The sequence below is a fragment of the Chiloscyllium punctatum genome, chromosome 3 (assembly GCF_047496795.1).
Source record: "Chiloscyllium punctatum isolate Juve2018m chromosome 3, sChiPun1.3, whole genome shotgun sequence".
Lineage (NCBI taxonomy): Eukaryota > Metazoa > Chordata > Chondrichthyes > Orectolobiformes > Hemiscylliidae > Chiloscyllium > Chiloscyllium punctatum.
In genome coordinates this window covers 8,956,755-8,980,339 of record NC_092741.1, presented here as the reverse complement: position 1 = coordinate 8,980,339, position 23,585 = coordinate 8,956,755, and positions in this window count along the sequence as shown.

Genomic DNA, 23,585 nt, shown 5'->3' with positions numbered 1-23,585 from the left:
AGCCTCATATAAGTGTGAGTTAAAGAGATTACACAACACAAGTCATTCAGCGATGCCAACTGACAATTCTGAGCCAGTATCAGGCTGTAGCAGACTTTGGCCGAATCATGTGACAATGTCTGGACAGAATAAGTTCATTTCGCCAGAAGGTAAAAACAAGGACTGCAGATGCTGGAAACCAGAGTCTAGATTAGAGTGGTGCTGGAAAAGCACAGCAGGTCAGGCAGCATCCGAGGAGCAGGAAAATCGACAATAGACAATAGGTACAGGAGTAGGCCATTCTGTCCTTCGAGCCAGCACCACCATTCATTATGATCATGGCTAATCGTCCTCAATCAGTATCCTGTTCCTGCCTTATCCCCATAACCCTTGATTCCACTATCCTTGAGAGCTCTATCCAACTCTTTCTTGAAAGTATCCAGAGACTTGGACTCTACTGCCTTCTGGGGCAGAGCATTCCACACACCCACCACTCTCTGGGTGAAGAAGTTTCTCCTCAACTCTTTTCTAAATGGCCTAACCCTTATTTTTAAACTGTGTCCTCTGGTTCGGGACTCACCCATCAGCGGAAACATGCTTCCTGCCTTCAGAGTGTCCAATCCTTTAATAATCTTATACTTCCCAATCAGATCTCCTCTCAGCCTTCTAAACCCAAGATATAAAAGCCCAGTCGCTCCAAACTTTCAACGTAAAATAGTCCCGCCATTCCGGGAATTGACCTCGTGAACCTTCACTGTACTCCCTCAATAGCCAGAATGTCTTTCCTCAAATTTGGAGACCAAAACTGTGCACAATATTCCAGGTGCGGTCTCACCAGGGCCCTGTACAGCTGCAGAAGGACCTCTTTGCTCCTATAGTCAATCCCTCTTGTTATGAAGGCCAGCATGCTATTAGCTTTCGTCACTGCCTGCTGTACCTGCATGCTTGCTTTCATTGACTGATGTACAAGAACACCTAGATCTCCTTGTACTGCCCCTTTACCTAACTTGACTCCATTTAGGTAGTAATCTGCCTTCCTGTTCTTGCCACCAAAGTGGATAACCACACATTTATCCACATTAAACTGCATCTGCCATGCATCTGTCCACTCACCTAGCCTGTCCAGGTCACCCTGTAATCTCCTAACATCCTCCTCACATTTCACCCTGCCACCCAGCTTTATATCATCAGCAAATTTGGTAATATTACTTTTAATACCATCATCTATGTCATTAATGTATATTGTAAAAAGCTGCGATCCCAGCACTGATCGCTGTGGTACCCCACTGGTCACCGCCGGCCATTCCGAAATGGAGCCGTTTATCACTACTCTTTGTTTCCTGTCAGCCAACCAATTTTCAATCCAAGTCAGTATTTTGCCCCCAATACCATGCACCCTAATTTTGCTCACTAACCTCTTATGTGGGACTTTATCAAAGGCTTTCTGAAAGTCCAGGTACACTACATCCACTGGATCTCCCTTGTCCACCTTCAGAGTTACATCCTCAAAAAATTCCAGAAGATTAGTCAAGCATGATTTCCCCTTCATAAATCCATGCTGACTCTGACCTATCCTGTTCCTGCTATCCAGATGTGTCGTAAATTCATCCTTTATAATAGACTCCAGCATCTTTCCCACCACTGAGGTCAGACTAACTGGTGTGTAATTCCCTGTTTTCTCTCTCCCTCCTTTCTTAAAAAGTGGGACAACATTAGCCACCCTCCAATCCACAGGAACTGATCCTGAATGTATAGAACATTGGAAAATGATCACCAACACATCCATGATTTCTACAGCCACCTCCTTCAGTACCCTGGGATGTAGACCGTCAGGTCCCGGGGACTTGTTAGCCTTCAGACCTAACAGTCTCTCCAACACCAATTCCTGCCAAATACAAATTCCCTTCAGTTCAGTTCCTTCAGCCACTATTACCTCTGGGAGATTACTTGTGTCTTCCCCAGTGAACACAGATCTGAAGTACCAAATCAACTCTTCTGCCACTTCTTTGTTCCCCGTAATATATTTACCTGTTTCTGCCTTCAAGGGCCCAATTTTAGTCTTCACCATTTTCTTTCCTTTCACATACCTAAAAAAGCTTTTACTATCCCCCTTTATATTTTTGGCCAGTTTACCTTCATACCTTATTTTTTATCTGCGTATTTCCTTCTTAGTTATCTTCTGTTGTTCTTTAAAACCTTCCCAGAACTCCGTTTTCCCACTCATCTTTGCTATGTTATACTTTTTCTCTTTTGACTTTAGATTTTCTTAACTTCCCTCGTCAGGCACAGCCACCTCTGCCTCCTCTTAGGATCTTTCTTCCTTTTGCACCATTGAACTTTGGCCAGCTCCTCCCTCATAGCTCCAGAATTCCCTTTATTCAACTGAAATATTGTCACTTCCAATTGTACCCTCTCCCTCTCAAATTGCAGATTAAAGCTTATTGTATTATGGTCACTACCTCCTAATGGCTCCTTCACTTCGAGGTCCCGGTTCAAATCCGGTTCATTGCACAACACCAGACTAGAGCCTTCTCCCTGGTCGGCTCCAGCACAAGCTGTTCTAAGAATCCATGTCAGAGGCACTCCACAAACTCCCTTTCTTGGGGTCCAGTACCATCCTGATTCACCCGGTCTACCTGCATGTTGAAATCCCCCATAACAACTGTAGTAATAACTTTGCGACAGGCCAATTTCAGCTCCTTATTCAACTTACACCCTAAATCCAGACTACTGTTTGGGGGCCTGTAGATAACTCCCATGAGGGTCTTTCTACCCTTAGAATTTCTCAGCTCGATCCATACTGACTCTACATCCCCTGATTTTAGGTCCTCCCGCACAAGGGACTGAATATCATTCCTTACCAACTGGGCCATCCCACCCCCTCTGCCCGTCAGTCTGTCCTTTCGATAGCAAGTATAGCCTTGAATATTCATTTCCCAGGCCCTGTCCACTTGAAGCCATGTCTCCGTTATCCCCACAACATAGTAACTGCCAATTTCCAAATGAGCCTCAAGCTCATCCATCTTATTTCTAATGCTTCGTGCATTCATATATAATATTTTTAATTTGTTACTGCCCTCACCCTTGCTATTAATTCTTATTTCACTCAACCTTATGGCATGATCCCTTTTTGAGCTTTCTGCTCCATTGATACCGTTGTCTTTCTTGACTTCTCTTGTTCTAACTTTCCTTGCAATTTCCTTCTTAAACCTCCAGTTTGTCCCCTCCCCGCCGTTATTTAGTTTAAACGCAGCTGTGTTGCAGTGGCAAACCTGCCTGCCAGAATGCTGGTCCCCCATCTATTAAGGTGCTCTATAGAATAGAGCTCTATTCCTGATGAAGAGCTTTTGCCCGAAATGTCGATTTTCCTGCTTCTGGTATGCTGCCTGAACTGCTGTGCTTTTCCAGCACCACTCTAATCTAAACTCTCATTTCGCCATAACCTCAGTGACATCGTCAGAGAACAATGAAGGAGGCTTCATATCCATCAACCTTGCCTAGGGCCGATCAATGAAATAAAATACAATGGGATTTGGAGAGGATGACACAAAGCTATAAGGGAATGGCTCCCGGAATGACGGACTTCTGTTACATGGGTAGACAGATGTTGGGATAGCTAAGAGGAGATTCCATTTGAGCTGAAAAATGTGTTGCTGGAAAAGCGCAGCAGGTCAGGCTGCATCCAAGGAGCAGGAGAATCGATGTTTCAGGCATAAGCCCTTCATCAGGAATGAGGAAGGTGTGCCAAGTAGGCTAAGATAAAAGGTAGGGAGGAGGGACTTGGGGGAGGGGCGTTGGGAATGCGATAGGTGGAAGGAGGTTAAGGTGAGGGTGATAGGCCGGAGAGGGGGTGGGGGTGGAGAGGTCGGGAAGAAGATTGCAGGTCAAAAAGGCGGTGCTGAGTCCGAGGGTTGGGACTGAGATAAGGTGGGGGGAGGGGAGATGAGGAAGCTGGAGAAATCTGCATTCATCCCTTGTGGTTGGAGGGTTCCTAGGCGGAAGATGAGGCGGTCTGGGTGCTTAATCTAGGTTAGAAGTTCGGCACAACATTGTGGGCCGAAGGGCCTGTTCTGTGCTGTATTGTTCTATGTTCTATGTTCTTCCTCCAGGCGTCGTGTTGCCATGGTCTGGCGATGGAGGAGGCCAAGGACCTGCATGTCCTTGGCAGAGTGGGAGGGGGAGTTAAAGTGTTCTGCCACGGGGCGGTTGGGTTGGCTGGTGCTTGTTGGTCTGAACATAGTCCAGAGTCCATGCGGGGTCAGTCGGTCCCGTAGACAGGTGCTGAGGAAGGAGATGTGGCTGTGGTAGCGAGTCTGTTTGAGGACGTGGCTGAGGAGCTTCGGGGCAGAGATGACCCCCAAGTCCCTCCTCCCTACCTTTTTATCTTAGCCTGCTTGGCACACCCTCCTCATTCCTGAAGAAGGGCTTATGCCCGAAACGTCATTTCTCCTGCTCCTTGGATGCTGCCTGACCTGCTGTGCTTTTCCAGCAACACATTTTTCAGCTCTGATCTCCAGCATCTGCAGTCTTCACTTTCTCCGTGTTGATTTTAACCGACTGTGAATCCCTTTGCATGGATGCCTTCTTTGACGAAGCTTTCTTCCTCCTTCTACAAGGATTTCAGTGAGTCCCTCCTCACTGCACCCCCCAGATATCTCCTCTGCCCTGAAGCTCTTCAACCACATCCTCAAACAGACTCACTACCACAGCCACATCTCCTTCCTCAGCACCTGTCTACGGAACCGACTGACCCCACATGGACTCTGGACTACGTTCAGACCAACAACCCCACCGCATTTCCTCCACTTCCCGCTCCTCCGCCCTTGAACCCCGTCCCTCCAATCGCCACCAGGACAGAACCCCACTGGTCCTACCTACCAACCCACCAACCTCCAGATACATCGTATCATCCTTCGTCAGTTCCGCCACCTCTAAACAGACCCCAGCACCAAGGATATATTTTCCTCCCCTCTCCTATCAGCGTTCCGGAAAGACCATTCCCTCCGCGACTCCCTCATCAGGTCCACACCCCCCACCAACCCAACCTCCACTCCCAGCACCTTCCCGTGCAACCGCAAGAAATGCAAAGCTTGCGCCTGCACCTCCCCCCTCACTTCCCTCCAAGGCCCCAAGGGATCCTTCACAAATTCACCTGCACCTCCACACACATCAGTTACTGCATCCGCTGCACCCGATGTGGCCTCCTCTACATTGGGGAGACAGGCTGCCTACTTGCGGAACGTTTCAGAGAACACCTCTGGGACACCAGCACCAACCAACTTAACCTACAATCTTCTTCCCGACCTCTCCGCCCCCACCCCCTCTCCGGCCTATCACTCTCACCTTAACCTCCTTCCACCTATTGCATTCCCAACGCCCCTCTCCCAAGTCCCTCCTCCCTACCTTATATCTTAGCCTGTTTGGCACACCTTCCTCATTCCTGAAGAGGGCATTATACCCGAAACGTCGATTCTCCTGCTCCTTGGATGCTGCCTGACCTGCTGCACGTTTCCAGCAACACATTTTTCAGATCTGATCTCCAGCATCTGCAGTCCTCACTTTCTCCTAGGAGATTCTATTTGACAGAGATATTTAAAACCATGGAATCTTGACCTCGAAAGGGAGAGGTGAACTGTTCCGATTAATGCAAAGATCGAGGACCAGGACAACAATTTCAGGTGACTATCAAAAGAATCAACAGTAACACAAGAGGGAGTTGATGACCTAGTGGTTTATCCTTCTTTTAGCGGTGTGACTTCAATTGTGCACAATACTTCAAAAGTGACCACACCAATGTCCTCTACAACCTCAACATGACGTCCCAACTCCTGATAAAAAAAGGAAAAAACTGTGGACGCTGGAAATCAGAAACAAGAATTCTGGGCAGCACGGTGGCACAGTGGTTAGCAATGCTGTCTCACAGCGCCAGAGACCTGGGTTCAATTCCCGTCTCAGGCAACTGTCTGTGTGGAGTTTGCACATTCTCCCCATGTCTGCGTGGGTTTTCTCTGGGTGCTCTGGTTTCCTCCCACAGTCCAAAAATGTGCAGGTTAGGCGAATTGGCCATGCTAAATTGCCCGTAGTGTTAGGTGAAGGGGTAAATGTAGGGGAATGGGTCTGGGTGGGTTGCGCTTCGGCGGGTCAGTGTGGGCTTGTTGGGCTGAAGGGCCTGTTTCCACACTGTAAGTAATCTAATCTAAAACAGAACTTGCTGGAAAATCTGAGCAAGTCTGGAGAGAAATCAAAGTTAACATATCGGGTCCTTCTTCAGAACTGATGGTAGCTAGGTAAAAGTTGGTTTTTGTCCAGAAGTTATGATGGAGGAGGGGGTAAGGAGTAAATAATAGGTGGAGATAGAGGTGAAAGTGAGGGAAAAATAACAGTCAGCCTAGGAGAGTGAATACCTGCTAATGGGGACAATCAATGACTGACAATGTGATGTGTGTAATATCAGTGCGTGTGATAAGAATGCTGGGCAAAGGACATGGGAAAAGGTGCCTCAAGACCCAAAGTTGTTGAACCTTAATATTGAGTCCAGGAGGCTGTAGAGTTAACAGGTAGATAATGAGGTGCTGTTCTTTTTGCTTCTGCTGAGCCTCGTTAGAGCATTGTAGCAAACCTGAGACAGAGAAGTTGGCCAGGGAACAAAGTGGTGTCAGGAGTGAAGGACGAGTGGACCAAGGTGAGCCAGAAGGAACAGACCATGCAGCAAGCTAACAAGATTTTCATTTGATTTGATTATTATTGTCACATGTACCTAAGTACAGTGAAAGGATTTGTTTTGCAAGTGGTACAGACAGATCATAACATAGAAGGACATACAGATCATAGGGTTATTAGACAGTGTGGCATACAAGGTTACAGCTGCACAGGAGGTGCACAAAAGCAAGATCAATATTTGGTTTTTTGTACCCCCACACTACCACCTAACAGCAGTAGTGCTTATATTTTCCGCAGCACCCATGATGTGTATGTGCAGTGAAAGACAACAGGTGTATAAATCTTTATTCATTTCCCACCACCAGGAAGAAAGGAAAAACCCAAGTGGCCAGTGACAAGCAGTGCCCTTCACATCAAAGGGCAATGCTGCATGATCAAAAAGTGAAGGCGAGGGCAGGGATTAAATCAAAATAGAGTTGGAGGGGGAAATAAAACACCACTCCCTGCGGTGCCCACCTCTCCCTGAACAGCTTAAGGGTATCAGTAGACACCACGTGCTCCTTCTGCAGAGACACCGGGCTCGATGATCAATATTTGGTTTGGAATTAGAGTGAGGTCCATTCAGCAATCTAATAACAGCAGGGAAGAAGCTGTTCTTCAACTTCTTGGTACAAGTGCTTAAGAGAGTGTTACCAGGGTGAGAGGGGTCTCTGATGATGTTGGAAGAGAGTGTTACCAGGGTGGGAGGGGTCTCTGATGATGTTGGAAGAGAGTGTTCCCGGGGTGGGAGGGGTCTCTGATGATGATGCAGAGTGTTACTGGGTGGGAGGGGTCTCTGAAGGTGTTGGAAGAGAATGTTACCAGGGTGGGAGGGTCTCTGATGATGAAGAAGAGAGTGTTAGTGGGGTGGGAGGGGTCTCTGATGATGTTGGAAGAGATTGTTACTGGGGTAGGATGGGTCTACGATGATGATGAAGAAAGTGTTACCGGGGTGGGAGGGGTGTCAGATGATGATGATGCGAGTGTTACCGGGGTGGGAGGGGTCTCTGATGATGTTGAAGAGAGTGTTTACAGGTTGGGATCGGTCTCTGATGATGATGAAGAGGTCTTACCAGGGTAGGAGGGGTCTCTGATGGTGTTGGAAGAGAGTGTTGCCAGGGTGGGAGGGGTCTCTGATGATGATGCAGAGTGTTACTGGGTGGGAGGGGTCTCTGAAGGTGTTGGAAGAGAATGTTACCAGGGTGGGAGGGTCTCTGATGATGATGAAGAGAGTGTTACCGGGGTGTGAGGGGTCTCTGATGATGTTGGAAGAGATTGTTACCTGAGTGGGAGGGGTCTCTGATGATGTTCGATGAGAGTTACCAGGGTAGGGAGGGTCTCTGATGGTGTTGGAAGAGAGTGTTACCGGGGCGGGAGGGGTCTCCAATGATGATGAAGCGAGTGTTACAGGGATGGGAAGGGACTCTGATGATGTTCAATGAGAGTGTTACCAGGGTAGGAGGGGTCTCTGACGGTGTTGGAAGAGATTGTTACCTGGGTGGGAGGGTCTCTGATGCTGATGAAAAGTGTTACCGGGGTGAGAAGGGTCTCTGATGATGTTGAAGAGAGTGTTACCGGGGTGGGAGGGGTCTCTGGTGATGTTGGAAGAGATTGTTCCTGGGTTGGGAGGAGTCTCTGATGATGTTAGATGAGAGTGTAACCAGGGTAGGAGGGGTCTCTGATGGTGTTGGAAGAGAGTGTTACCGGGGAGTGGGTGGTCTCTGATGATGATGAAGAGAGTGTTACCAGGTTGGGAGGGGTCTCTGATGATGTTGGAAGAGAGTGTTACCGGGGCGGGAGGGGTCTCCAATGATGTTCAATGAGAGTGTTAGCGGGATAGGAGAGGCCTCTGATGGTGTTGGAAGAAAGTGTTACCGGGGTGTGAGGGGCCATTGATGATGATGAAGATAGTGTTACCGGGGTGAGAGGGGTCTCTGATGATGATGAAGAGAGTGTTACCAGGTTGGGAGGGGTCTCTGATGATGTTGGAAGAGAGTGTTACCAGGGTGGGAGGGGTCTCCGATGATGTTCAATACCGGGATAGGAGAGGGCTCTGATGGTGTTGGAAGAGAGTGTTACTGGGGTGGGAGGGGGTCACTGACGATGATGAAGACAGTGTTATCAGGGTGGGAGGGGTCTCTGATGATGTTAGAAGCAATTGTTACCTGGGTGGGAGGGGTTCTTGATGGCGTTGGAAGAGAGAGAATCCAGGGTGGGAGGAGTCTCTGATGATGATGAAGAGAGTCTTACTGAGGTGAGAGGGGTCTCTGATGGTGTTGGAAGAGATTGTTACTGGGGTGGGAGGGGTCATTGATGATGATGAAGACAGTGTCACCGGGGTGGGAGGGGTCTCTGATGATGATGAAGAGAGTGTTACCAGGTTGGGAGGGGTCTCTGATGATGGTGGAAGTGACTGTTACCTGGGTGGGAGGGGTCTCTGATGACGTTAGATGAGAGTGTTACCTGGGTAGGAGAGGTCTCTGATGGTGTTGGAAGACAGTGTTACCAGGGTGGGAAGGGTCTCCAATAATGTTCAATGAGAGTGTTACCGGGATAGGCGAGGCCTCTGATGGTGTTAGAAGAGGGTGTTACTGGGGTGGGAGGGATCTCTGATGATGATGAAGACAGTGTTACCAGGGTGGGAGGAGTCTCTGATGAAGTTGGAAGAGATTGTTACTGGGGTGGGAGGGGTCTCTGATGATGTTGGAAGAGAGTGTTACCTGGCTGGGAGGGGTCTCTGATGATGTTCAATGAGTGTGTTACTGGGGTAGGAGGGATCTCTCATGGTGTTGGAAGAGAGTGTTATGGGGAGGGAGAGGTCTCTAATGATGATGAAGAGAGTGCTACCAGGGTGGGAAGGGTCTCTGATGATGTTCAAGGAGTTAATTGGGTAGGAGCGGTCTCTGATGGTGTTGGAAGAGAATGTTACCGGGGTGGGAGGTGTCTCTGATGATGATGAAGAGAGAGTTACCGGGGTAGGCGAGGTCTCTGATGGTGTTGGAAGAGAATGTTACGGGTGGGAGACGTGTCTGATGTTAGATGAGAGTGTTTCCGGGGTAGGAGGAGACTCTGATGGTGTTGGAAGAGATTGTTGCCGGGGTAGGAAGGGTCTCTGATGGTGTTGGAAGAGAATGTTACTGGTGTGGGAGGGCTCTCTGATGATGATGAAGAGAGTGTTACCGGGGTGGAAAGGGTCTTTGATGATGGTGATGACAATGTTGCCGGGGTGGGACTGGTCTCTGACGATGATGAAGACAGTGTTACCGGGTGGGAGAGGTCTCTGATGGTGATGAAGAGAGGGTTACCAGGTTGGGAGGGGTTTCTGATGATGATGAGGAGAGAGTTACTGGGGTAGGACGGGTCTCTGAAGATGATGTTGAGAGTGTTACCAGGGTAGGAGGGGTCCCCGATGTTGATGAAGAGAGTGTTACAGGGATATGGGGGGGGGTCTCTGACGATGATGAAGAGAGTGTTACCGGGGTGTGAGGGATCTCTGATGATGCTGAAGAGAGTGTTACCGGGGTGAGAGGGGTCTCTGATGATGATGACGACAGTCTTACAGGGGTATGGGGAGTCTCTGATGATGTTGGAAGAAAGTGTTACCAGAGTAGGAGGGGTCTCTGATGATGATGAAGAGAGTGTTACCGGGGTGAGAGGGGTCTTTGATGATGATGACGACAGTCTTACAGGGGTATGGGGGGGATCTCTGATGATGTTGGAAGAGAGTGTTACCAGGTTGGGAGGGGTCTCTGATGGTGATGAAGAGAGTGTTATCAGAGTGAGAGGGGTCTCTGATGGTGTTGGAGAGAGTGTTACCAGGGTGTGAGGAGTCTCTGATGATGATGATGATGAAGAAGACAGTGTTACCGGGTGGGAGCGGTCTCTGATGATGATGAAGAGAGTGTTACCAGGTTGGGAGGGGTCTCTGATGATGTTGATGAGAGTGTTACCAGGGTGAGAGGTGTCTCTGATGATGATGAAGAGAGTGTTACTGGGGTAGGAGGGATCTCTGATGGTGTTGGAAGAGAATGTTACTGGTGTGGGAGGGCTCTCTGATGATGATGAAGAGTGTTACCGGGGTGGGAGGGGTCTCTGATGATGATGAAGAGAGTGTTACCGGGGTGGGAGGGGTTTCTGATGATGCCTTCCACTGCTCCAGTATTAGAATTATTTGCAAGGAACTGTTCCCAGTCCACTTTGGCCAGATTCTGCTTTATTTTAATAAAATATGCCTTTCCCCCTCCGTCCAAAGCACCTTTTGCAAGCCATCTTTTCACTTGTCCTTAAGTAATCTGAACGATGTTGTTTTCACTATCAGGAAAATGTTCCCCCACTGCAACATCAAACACTTTGACAAAGGGTCAGTGAGACTTGAAACGTCAGCTCTTTTCTCTCCTTACAGATGCTGCCAGACCTGCTGAGATTTTCCAGCATTTTCTCTTTTGGTTTCAGATTCCAGCATCCACAGTAATTTGTTTTTACTCATCCAGCTTCTTTCCCCAGAATCAGTTCCAACACTATGCTGTCCTATGTTGCACCTTCTACATGTTGCTACAAAAAAAAAACTCCTGGATTACATTCCAAGAAATCCAGCCAGTCTAAACTCTTTCACTTGGTACTTCTGACTGCAGACTGTCATAAATGCTTAGCCTTATCTTTGCACTGATGTGCTCGGGTCCTCCATAATTGAGGATGGAGGTATTTATTCAGTCTTCTCCTCCAGGGAGTTGTTTAATTGTCTGCCTCTATTCACGACCAGACATGGCAAATTGCAGAGCTTAGATCTGAACTGTTGGTTGTGAAATCACTTGGCCCTGTCTATCATTGTGTGCAATTCTGGTCTCCCTCCTATCAGAAGGATGTTGTGAAACTTGAAAGGGTTCAGAAAACATTTATAAGGTTGTTGCCAGGATTGCAAGGTTTGAGCTACAGGGAAAGGCTGAATAGGCTGGGACTGTTTTCCCTGGAGTGTTGGAGGCTGAGGCATGCCCTTATAAAATCATGAGGGACGTGGAAAGAGTGAATAGACAAGGTCTTTTCCCCAGGGTGTGTGGGTCCAGAACTAGAGGACATAGGTTTAGGGTGAGAGGGGAAAGACTTGAAGGGGATATAAGGGGCAACGTTTTCCCACAGAGGGTGTTGCGTGTATGGAATGAGCTGCCAGAGGAAGTAGTGGAGGCTGATACAATGACATTCAAAAGACATCTGGATGGGTATATGAACAGGAAGGGTTTAGAGGGATATGGGCAAAGTACTGGCAAATGGGACTAGATTAGATTAGGATATCTGGTTGGCATGGGTGAGTTAGACTGAAGGGTCAGTTTCCATGATGTATACCTCAGAATCATAGAAATGTACAGCATGAAACAGACCCTTCGGTCAACCCGTCCATGCCAACCAGATATCCCAACCCAATCTAGTCCCACCTGCCAGCACCTGGCCCATATCCCTCCAAATCCTTCCTATTCATACACCCATCCAAATGCCTCTTAAATGTTGCAATTGTACCAGCCTCCACCACTTCCTCTGGCAGCTTATTCCATACACGTACCACTCTCTGCGTGAAAAAGTTGCCCCTTAGGTCTCTTTTATATCTTTCCCCTCTCACCCTAAACCTATGCCCTCTAGTTCTAGACTCCCCGACCCCAGGGAAATAGACTTTGTCTATTTATCCTATCCATGCCCTTCATAATTTTGTAAACCTCTATAAGGTCACCCCTCAGCCTCCGATGCTCCAGGGAAAACAGCCCCAGCCTGTTCAGCCTCTCCCTGTAGCTCAGATCCTCCAACCCTGGCAACATCCTTGTAAATCTTTTCTGAACCCTTTCAAGTTTCACAACATCTTTCCAATAGGAAGGAAAGCAGAATTGTATACAACAGTCCAACAGTGGCCTAACCTCTATGACTATCTGCTGTTTAGCAAATAACTGTACTTTGTCACTGCATCATGCAGACACATCATTTGTAGGTGTGCCCAGTGCTGCTCCATTGAACCTCTTAATTGTTCGATATGCTGGGCCATGCGATTACAGATTGCCTTCGAGTACAATTTGATTGCTGATGGCCAACAGCATCTCATGGATGCCCAGAATTGAGTTGCAAGATGTGTCAGAAATCTATTGCATTTAGCAATGTGATAATACTGTGCAATAGGATGAAAGATATTGTCAATGTGGTATTCCAACTTTGTCTCCACAAGGATTGTAGAATGATCATTGTTAGGTTGAAGTCAAGTACATTTTTTTCCATGTTGTTCAGTCCTTATCACTTGTGCAGACCCAGGCAGGAGGAAGCTATGTGCTTTAGGGTCAGCTCAGTAAGTGGTGTTGCTGCCAAGCCACTCTTGGTGGTTAACATTGAAATGTCCCACAGCCTCCCTGACATTACAAGTGCTGGGCATCACTTTTCCAATTAATTTTCTTCCCGTGGGCCCCACATTTCTGGTTGGTGTTTTATTCTCTCCCTCACTCTCTGAGTACTCACCCTTGTCTCCTCGATGGTCTCCCATTGATCACCCGAGCGCTCGTGACTTTAATTTTAGCGCCAAGACCAACCGTCAGATCCTGTCTCCATGGCAACTCCCGCCAAGAACCGCCAGCGGGTATTTAAGGCGCGGCCGGTAACGCCCTTTCCCCAGAGACTGCCCCGTGCGGGAGAGTGGGGGGGGAGGGGGGAGAGGGGGAGAGGGGAGGGGGAGAGGGGAGGGGGAGAGGGGGGGAGGGGGGGAGAGGGGAGGGGAGGGGATGGGGAGAGGGAGAGGAGAGGGGGAGGGAGAGAGGGGGAGGGGGAGAGGGAGAGAGAGGGGAGGGGGAGGGGGAGGGGGGAGGGGGAGGGGGAGGGGCAGAGAGAGAGGGGGAGGGAGAGAGGGGGAAGGGGAGAGGGAGAGAGAGGGGAGGGGGAGAGGGGGGAGGGGAGGGAGGGGGAGAGGGAGAGAGGGAGAGGGGGAGAGAGAGGGGGGAGGGAGAGAGGGGGAGGGGGAGAGGGAGAGAGAGGGGAGGGGGAGGGGAGAGGGGGGGAGGGGGAGGGGGAGAGAGAGAGGGGGAGGGGGAGGGAGAGGGAGAGAGGGAGAGGGAGAGAGGGGGAGGGGGAGAGGGGGAGAGGGAGAGGGAGAGAGAGGGGAGGGGGGAAGAAGGGAAGAGAAGGGAGGGAGGCTGGGGCTGGGGATGTTTGGGGGCTAACCCCCTGAAAAATCCCCCAAAACGAGTACTCTCTGCGGCCAGACAGAGGGAAACAAATCCCCATTTCAGCAAATCTGACTGCAACAAAACAGGACACTGAGAGGATAAAGATTTATAAATATCTGAGAAAGGAATCAGGAACTGGCTTGAAGCAGTTAAACTTTTCAGGGGCAGGTCTGCAGTGGGACACGATTTTCAAAGACAAAGCGAAGGGGCTGAATGGCCTCATCGTTGCAACAGTCCTGTATGACTTGAGTGGGAGGGAAAATACTGAAATGATTGGGAAGTTGAGAAATTCTCTGAATTGATTCTGCTTTAACGTGACAACCTGGAGGGAAGAAGAAGCTTGTGATAATGTGGGAGATAGGGAAATTAATGTTACTTCTGCAATTCTGCAATTCCATCTTACAAAGTAAAATGAACTCACACCAGTGTGTAATTGTTTTAGCCAAGAGCTGAGTCAACAAGAATGGAAACGATGTGGAGGAAATATATAATTGTTTTTGTATTAGCTAAAACTGTATGTCAGAAGGTAGACATTATGGGCAAGTAGATAAGATGTTGTGAGGGGATGAAGTTAAGCTAGATACGCCTGTACAAACAGTAGGTATAAACATCTGTTTCCCACTTTTACAAAAACACAGGAACAAACCCCAATTAAAAGGGTCATAGGGATCAGAACGGCCTCGGGAAAGGCACAGATGAAGGGGGTAGATAATGATGAAGAAAGAATATGCCTAACAATGACCTACAGCAGGATGAGGTCAAACAGCCTTGTGAGGCCAGGAATAAGTATTTTGTCACAGACAAGGCCGGATAAGGCAAGACATAAACAGGGGTAATGGGGGCCGGTCTTAGGGAAGTGGATGATGTAAACAGGGGAGGGAGCAGTGTAAAACAATAGACATCAAATCATATAAATGTTGTGTATGAATTGAATTTGGTGTGTATGTCCCTTGCCTTGTAGACAGTGGACATCACACCCACTTGCAAGTGTAAAATAAATGGCACTACTGATTCAGATCTTGCCTCGGACTGAAATTATTGAAGTGAGTGGGCTTTGTTTCTCACAATTGGGGGCTTGTCCGGGATGTTCTTCCATTGCCGGGGGGAGTGGCTGGCCCTGGACACTGGGAAGACGCGTCCCGTTCCCCATTGAGGAGCGGTCTCGTGTCCTGGTTTGGACTGCTCCCTTGGGCGACTGGTACGAATCCCACAAGAGAGACATCTGAATCAGACAGTGATAGGAGCTCGATAGACAATACGGCACAAAGGGGCCAGGCAACTCTGTGCACAGACCAAGGTAAGAAACCTGACTTTTAAGTATTGCCTTGGTGGCCGGGATTGAGTTTTAGTAGTTAATAAGGGACTAATGAAGGAACTCAATATGGGTTGTGCCGTGGGTAAGGAAAAAGCCTCCGGGAAAACAAAAGAAGGAAAAAGCAATGGAATTGGAGGCGGGGTCCCTTACAACATACCTCCAGAAAGTCCTTTGGGGAGGATGTTGTGGAATTGGCAAAATAATACTTGTACAGGGGAAAAAGATGATTAAATATTGTTGCTTCATATGGACTAAGGAATCCATTCTTCGTCCCGCCTCTTTTGGCCAAAAGACAGGTCGGACAAAGACTGGGTTTGTAAATATCTGAATTTATTTGTCAATGAGTGAGAGAGAGAGAGAATGAAGAGAGCTGTACAGCTGGTAGAAAGTTTAACCCTTTGTGATTTGGTTTGAATGCACATTTGTTTGTTGGTGATTGAATGTTTGCGTTTTATTCCCTGGAGCTTGAGTTCCGGGACTGTTTTGAATCTGATTTTTATTATGGAAACTTAACATGATTTCTTTTAAGGTTAAGGATTCTATAGAGATTATGAAAAAAAAAATGATAACTCCTGTTCTTCTTACAGGTCATGACTGCCTTACTATCAGTTTCTAACTCATCTCTTTTATTTTTACATGAAAGCGATTTATGGAGGACAGTTGAAGTTTCAATTCAACATTAGATTGTAGTAAAAACAAGATCCTATGGTTAATATCTGTGACCTTGGATTCGGCCATTGTTCATGCATTAGAGGTTTTTTTTAAACTTGAATAGACAAATAATTTTAAGGCAGCTCTGATTTTTTTCAAGACCTATAGTATTGTAATTGAGCAATGATTGGTCAGCACTACTTAAGAAAACTAATTTTGGATTTAAATTAAGGGACTAAAACTGGGTGATTACAGTGGATTTCAAAATTGAGAACTGTACGCATTTTACATTTTGAATATTAAATACTGAATAAATGAACGTAAATATATGAATATATTTACAAGTTTGGAACAGGCTTTAAAGTTAGTCAAGCATGAATTGATGAATTGGTGTTTGAAGATATGGGGAGCTAGAAATATTGCAATATTTCTTTAAAAAAAAGAAAAAGGGGAAGAACGTAATGACTTATCCCCTTCGGGAGGTACCAATAGGGGACAAAGAGATTGGGTTTGTAAGTGTCCCCCTCAGCAGTGGGGAGGTCAGAACAGTTAAAAAAGAAATGAAGGTCCTGGTTGAGGATCCGGTAGGGTTGTCTGAACAAACTGATCAATTTTTGGGGCCCAGTCTGTATACCTGGCTGAGTTAATGTCTATTTTGAATATACTATTTACTGGGGAAGAAAGGGGACTTATATGGGGAGCAGCCATTAAAATATGGGACAGGGAACACCCCATTGGAGATGGGGATGCTGGACAGGGAGAGGTGAAGTTTCCCCTCAGAGACCCCCAGTGGGAAAACCAAAATCCGGAGCATAGAGAAGAAATGAAGGAATTGAAAGACCTGATTCTAAAAGGTATAAGAGAGGCAGTTCCGAAGTCACAGAATTTGACTAAAGTCTTTGAAGTTAGACAGGAGGAAGATGAGACTCCTTCAGCTTTTTTTTGCAGATATTAAGAGACTCAATGTGGAAATATTCTGGAATGAACCCTGAGAACCCAGTGGCACAGGGTCTTTTGAAAGTACATTTTTGTGACAAAGGGATGGCCAGATACAGAGAAAGATACAGCAAATAGAAGGGTGGAGTGAAAAGCCATTAGATGAATTGTTAAGAGAGGCACAGAAAGTGTTTGTAAAGAGAGAGGATGAGAGACAGAAACAGAAGGTGAAAATGATGGTAGCTGCGGTTGATGAGGTAGTTAAGAAAAGAGTGGGACCAATAGTGAGCAATTGGAGCGGTGGGTGGCAGCATGTAGGGCAGGGAGGACAAGGGGGAGCGTTTGATAGAGGGTTCGAGCGACAGGGGCAGAGCTGGAGGTCTCCACAGGCAGGATGCTATTATTGCGGAAAGATAGGGCACTTTAAGCGGGAATGTCCGGCTCTGTAAAGGGAAGAGAGGGCAATTCCGCTTATGAATTTTGATGAAGTATAGGTGTGTCAGGGGTTCCTGCCCTCGGGGGCCAACCAGGAACCCTTGATAAACCTGAAGGTAGGACCCTATAGGGAAGAGGTAGTCTTCCTAGTAGATACGGGGGCAGCACGGTCATCGCTGAATTTTAAACTAAAGAAAGTAGGAATGTCGACACGGTCAATTACTGTTTCAGGGGTTAAAGGGGAGGGATTTACTGTTCCAGTATTTGAACCTATGATGATAGAAGGTCCTAAGGATAGGGTCACAGGGGAATTGTTGTATATCCCTGAGATAGGAAGTAACTTATTAGGGAGAGATTTAATTATCCTCTTAGGACTGGAGATTGGAATTCAGGAAAAAGAATTAGTTGTCCAAATGGCAATGTTGGCAGAGGATGTGGAGAGAGAGATAGACCCTATTGTATGGGCTAGGGAAGGGAATCGTGGAAAACTACAGATCCCTCCCCTTGAAGTAAATTTTAAAAAAAAGGAAAGGGGATGTTGTCTGTGAGCGACAATATCCCATTTCCATAGAAGGTAAACGAGGACTGCAGCCAGTAATTGAAGGATTGATTAGAGATGGACTGTTGGAGCCATGTATGTCTCCTTATAATACTCCAATACTACCAGTGCGGAAATCCGATGGAACTTATCGATCGGGGCAGGATTTGAGAACATTAAATCGAATAGTACAGATCAGGCACCCAGTGGTGCCAAACCCCTATACGTTATTAAGTGAGATCCCTCATGACCACAAATGGTTTAGTGTGATAGATTTAAAGGATGCCTTTTGGGCTTGTCCCTTGGCAGAGGACGGTAGGAATTTGTTTGCCTTTGAGTGGGAAGACCCTAAGACAGGACAGAAACAGCAATACCAGTGGACTGTGCTTCCCCAGGGGTTTACGGAATCCCCGAATTTATTTGGACAGATGTTAGAACAAATATTGGAGAAATTTAGCAACCCCAAGGGGACTACCCTGTTGCAGTATGTAGACAACCTCTTAGTAACAGGAAAAAGAAGAGAAAGAGTAGTAGAAGCCACTAACAAATTATTGAATTTCCTGGGCCAGCAGGGACTGAGGGTATCTAAAAACAAACCACAATATGTGGAGCAAGAAGTGAAATACTTGGGACATTTAGTTAGTGAGGGAAAGCGAAAGTTAAGCCCGGAACGGATAGAGAGAATAGTGGGAATGCCGCTGCCCAGCACTAAACGGGAGTTACACAAATTTTTGAGTCTCACGGGTTATTGCAGATTGTGGATTGATTCCTATGGACAGAAGACTAAGAAATTATATCTCAAACTATTAGAGGGGGAACCAAAATGTCTAAGTTGGGATGATGAGGCAAAAGAGATCTGATCCATGCCCCCGTGTTAGCCTTACCTTCCCTAGATAAACCTTTCCACCTCTTTGCTACCGTGGATAAGGGAGTGGCTTTGGGAGTATTGGCCCAGAGGTGGGGGAAGGAATTAGTACATGAAGAATTGATTAAACGAGTCTTGGAGTCCCTATTACTTCCCCGAGAAATAGCAGTAGTGCATGTAAATGGTCATCAGAAAGGAAATGAACCAGAGGTTAGGGGAAATAGATTAGCCGATGAAGTGGCTAGGGAAGCAGCCCTGAACCCACAAGAAGTGGTGATTCATTCCCTAATACCTACTGTCCCAGGTCCTGGGAAGCTCCTATATTTACTGAAAGCGAAGAAAATTAATTGAGAGATTTAGGGGCTGTAAAAACAGCAGATGGGCATTGGAGGTTACCTGATGGAAGGAGAATGTGAAACAAAATGATGATGCATGAGATTATGGCTGTCCTACACCAAGGCAGCCATTGGGGAGTACAAGCAATGTGTGATTTGGTTCTTAGGGAATATGGATGTAAAGGAATGTATACAATTGCTAAACAAATATGTGAGGGATGTATCATATGCAGAAAGGTAAATAAGAAAGTCTTGAGAAAACAGACCCCGGGAGGAAGAGACCCAGGATTGAGACCTTTCCAGAGTATACAAGTAGATTATACTGAACTCCCCAGGGTAGGGAGACTAAAATATATGTTGGTCATAGTAGATCATTTATCTGGTTGGGTTGAGGCATACCCCCTAGCTACCGCCACTGCGAGTGGAGTGTCTAAAACAATATTGGAGCACATAATTCCCCGATATGGGCTCGTGAACCATATAGATTCCGACCAAGGAACTCAGTCTAATTCTAAAGTGTTACAGGGGGTAATGAAAGGGTTGGGAATTTCCTGGGAGTTCCATACTCCGTGGCACCCACCATCATCGGGAAGGGTTGAGAGAATGAACCAAACACTCAAACGACAGCTCTCTAAACTGATAATAGGAACCAGACTCCCTTGGATCAAATGTTTACCTATAGCTCTCTTGCGAGTACGAACAGCCCCAAGGAAAGATTTGGGACTATCCCCCTATGAAATCTTATTTGGATTACCTTACTTGGGAACGAATGGAGAATTGCCAAGTCCCGAAACTAAAGATTTGTTTTTAAAGAAGTATATGCTGGGCTTGTCCTCCTCTTTGTCTTTCCTCAGGAAACAGGGTTTATTGGCACAGACTCCACCCCTTGAATTCACCGTTCATCCCATCCAGCCGGGCGATTGAATCTTAGTAAAATCATGGACAGAGACTAAATTGCAGCCAGACTGGCAAGGGCCATACCAGGCTTTTTTTACTACCGAAACGGCAATAAGGACGATGGAGAAAGGCTGGACTCACTACACTCGGATCAAAGGGCCAGTGGAATCTCCAGTTGAGGAAGAAGTCTGGACAGCCGAACCAACGCAAGACCCGCTGAAACTCAGGCTAAAGAGACTTTGAGTAACTGATTATACAGTGGCGACGCGAGCGCGGGATTATTTCTGTAAGATTGTATATTCAGCATGATGGTTAGAATACTGGGAATGCTGCTAGAGATATGATGCTAGCCCTTTTAGTATTGGGATTTTGTCAAATATCATTTTCATATGTATTTTTAATGGTCCCCAAGTCTGATAATCCACAAGTAATAGACGGTGATGTATGCAGCTTAGTAAATTGTGGGGATGTAGATAATCAGAGACAGTACCGCAGCTCTGAGATACATCTTAAGTCCTATGGGGATAGCCTTGGGGATGGTACTTAGTATAGTGGTCTCATCACAGTGCACCGGACCCCCTTCCGACCAGCTCGCAATTGTCCCGATAAAAAGTGTAACCCAATATACCTAACAATAAGGAAAACCACATGGCACGAAACAATCCTGGTGGGGGGGGGGGTGGGGGCACCTATGAGATACAATGAAATGAAATGTTTGGGATAGAAATGAAAGCAAATGGGAAGGATTTCTTGGGCTATTGTTTTTGAATTAGCGTAGGACAGGGAAATCGAGTAGAACTACTGGGTAATAAGATACAATCTTTCACCCCTCCCGCTGATCCTAAAGTAGTAAAATTTATAGAGGTAAAGGACTTGAAACAGACCATTGAAATAGAAACTGGGTACGGGGATGTAAATGCCTGGGTTGAATGGGTAAAGTATACTGTGAAAAGTCTGAACAAGAGCAATTGCTATGCATGTGCCTCCGGTAGGCCAGTGGCCCAGGTGGTTCCCTTTCCGCTCGGGTGGAAGCGAGACAGGAAGGGCATGAAATGTATGATAGCCCTGTATCAGGATGAGACTGCATGGAATGATAGGAATTGTACCTCCCTATCTCTGATGTTCCCTCCCTTGGAGAAGAAAGATGTAAAAGTTCCCCCCCCTTTTTTCTGCCGCAGTTGGAAATCACACATCGTGTGTGCATAGACGAGGTACAAGTCAGTCGAAAGATTTGGGGAGCTGAAATTATGTACAGAAATTAAGAATGTAACCGAAATGGAGAAGGGAGGGAACTACTCAGCTCTGAAGGTTCCCCGAGCGGATCTGTGGTGGGACTGTGGAGGCAAAATATTGAGACCCACCCTACCTCCAGATTAGAGAGGGATATGTGCAATTGTACAATTGGCAATTCCATTTACCCTGGCATTTGAGAAGGAAAAGATAGGAGGGAAAAAGGGAAGGGGTAAGAGATTACTGTTAGACACTTCTTTCGATAACAGGATTTATCTCGATTCGATAGGAGTCCCTAGGGGGGTACCTGATGAATTCAAGGCTTGTAACCAGATTGCAGCAGGCTTTGAGTCAGCTCTCTTTTGGTGGGTAACAATTAATGAAAATGATCATACCCTGTATATGAGTGCTCACCCAAAGACTGATTGAAACAGCCTTGATGAAACAGGTGCCCCTAAAAGGAAAATGCAGAAGATAACAAATGGTAATTAAAGAAAAGGGGGAAATTGTGGGATATAGGTAAATTAATGTTACTTCTGCAATTCTGCAATTCCATCTTACAAAGTAAAATGAACTCACACCAGTGTGTAATTGTTTTAGCCAAGAGCTGAGTCAACAAGAATGGAAATGATGTGGAGGAAATATATAATTGTTTTTGTATTAGCTAAAACTGTATGTCAGAAGTTTTATGGGCAAGTCGATAAGATGTTGTGAGGGGATGAAGTTAAGCTAGATACGCCTGTACAAACAGTAGGTATAAACATCTGCTTCCCACTTTTACAAAAACACAGGAACAAACCCCAATTAAAAGGGTCATAGGGATCAGAACGGCCTCGGGAAAGGCACAGATGAAGGGGGTAGATAATGATGAAGAAAGAATATGCCTAACAATGACCTACAGCAGGATGAGGTCAAACAGCCTTGTGAGGCCAGGAATAAGTATTTTGTCACAGACAAGGCCGGATAAGGCAAGACGTAAACAGGGGTAATGGGGGCCGGTCTTAGGGAAGTGGACGATGTAAACAGGGGAGGGAGCAGTGTAAAACAATAGACATCAAATCATATAAATGTTGTGTATGAATTGAATTTGGTGTGTGTATGTCCTCTGCCTTGTAGACAGTGGACATCACACCCACTTGCAAGTGTAAAATAAATGGCACTACTGATTCAGATCTTGTCTCGGACTGAAATTATTGAAGTGAGGGGGCTTTGTTTCTCACAATAACCACCCCTCAGACTTCAACCGTAACAAGGACAGAACGCCCCTGGTGCTCACCTTCCACCCTACCAATCTTCACATAAACCAAATCATCCGCCGACATTTCTGCCACCTCCAAATAGACCCCACCACCAGGAATATATATCCCCCCCCCCGAACCCCTTTCCGCCTTCCGCAAAGACCGTTCCCTCCGCAACTACCTGGCACTTTCCCCTGCCACCGCAGGAACTGTAAAACCTGCGCCCACACCTCCTCCCTCACCTCTATCCAAGGCCTTAAAGGAGCCTTCCACATCCATCAAAGTTTCACCTGCACATCCACTAATATCATTTATTGTATCCGTTGCTCCCGATGGGATCTCCTCTACATTGGGGAGACTGGGCGCCTCCTAGCAGAGCGCTTTAGGGAACATCTCCGGGACACCCGCACCAATCAACCACACCGCCCTGTGGCCCAACATTTCAACTCCCCCTCCCACTCTGCTGAGGACATGGAGGTCCTGGGCCTCCTTCACCGCTGCTCCCTCACCACCAGACGCCTGGAGGAAGAACACCTCATCTTCCGCCTCGGAACACTTCAACCCCAGGACAGGAATGTGGACTTCAACAGTTTCCTCATTTCCCGTTCCCCCACATCACACTAGTTCCAAACTTCCAGCTCAGCACCATCCCCATGACTTGTCCAGACTTGTCCTACCTGCCTATCTCCTTTTCCACCTATCCACTCCATCCTCTCCTCCCGGACCTATCACCTTCTGTAATGTAATGTAATCTAAAAAAAACCTTCATCGCCTCCTCCACTCACCCATTGTACTCTATGCTACTTTCTCCCCACCCCCACCCTCCTCTAGTTTATCTCTCCACGCTTCAGGCTCACTGCCTTTATTCCTGATGAAGGGCTTTTGCCCGAAACGTCGACTTCGAAGCTCCTTGGATGCTGCCTGAACTGCTGTGTTCTTCCAGCACCACTAATCCAGAATCTGGTTTCCAGCATCTGCAGTCATTGTTTTTACCTCGATAACTAGTTTCAATGTTATCTACATTGAAGTGACCATAACTTGAGTGAATATTTCAAAGGTTTCTATTGATATAGAGGCTCTGCATGTGACCCAATAATGCTGTAGTTAACTGAACTTAGGGCAGTTTTAAAAAACTCAACAAGAGATCCCACCCACTTGAACAGTCTGATCCTCCAGTTTAATAATGAATCACCTTTTTACAGAAGCTTGGTTTTACTGCAACTTGTGGAGTTCAGTACTCTGATTTGAAATAATATTTCTCCAACAATTGTCTTGGTGACTAA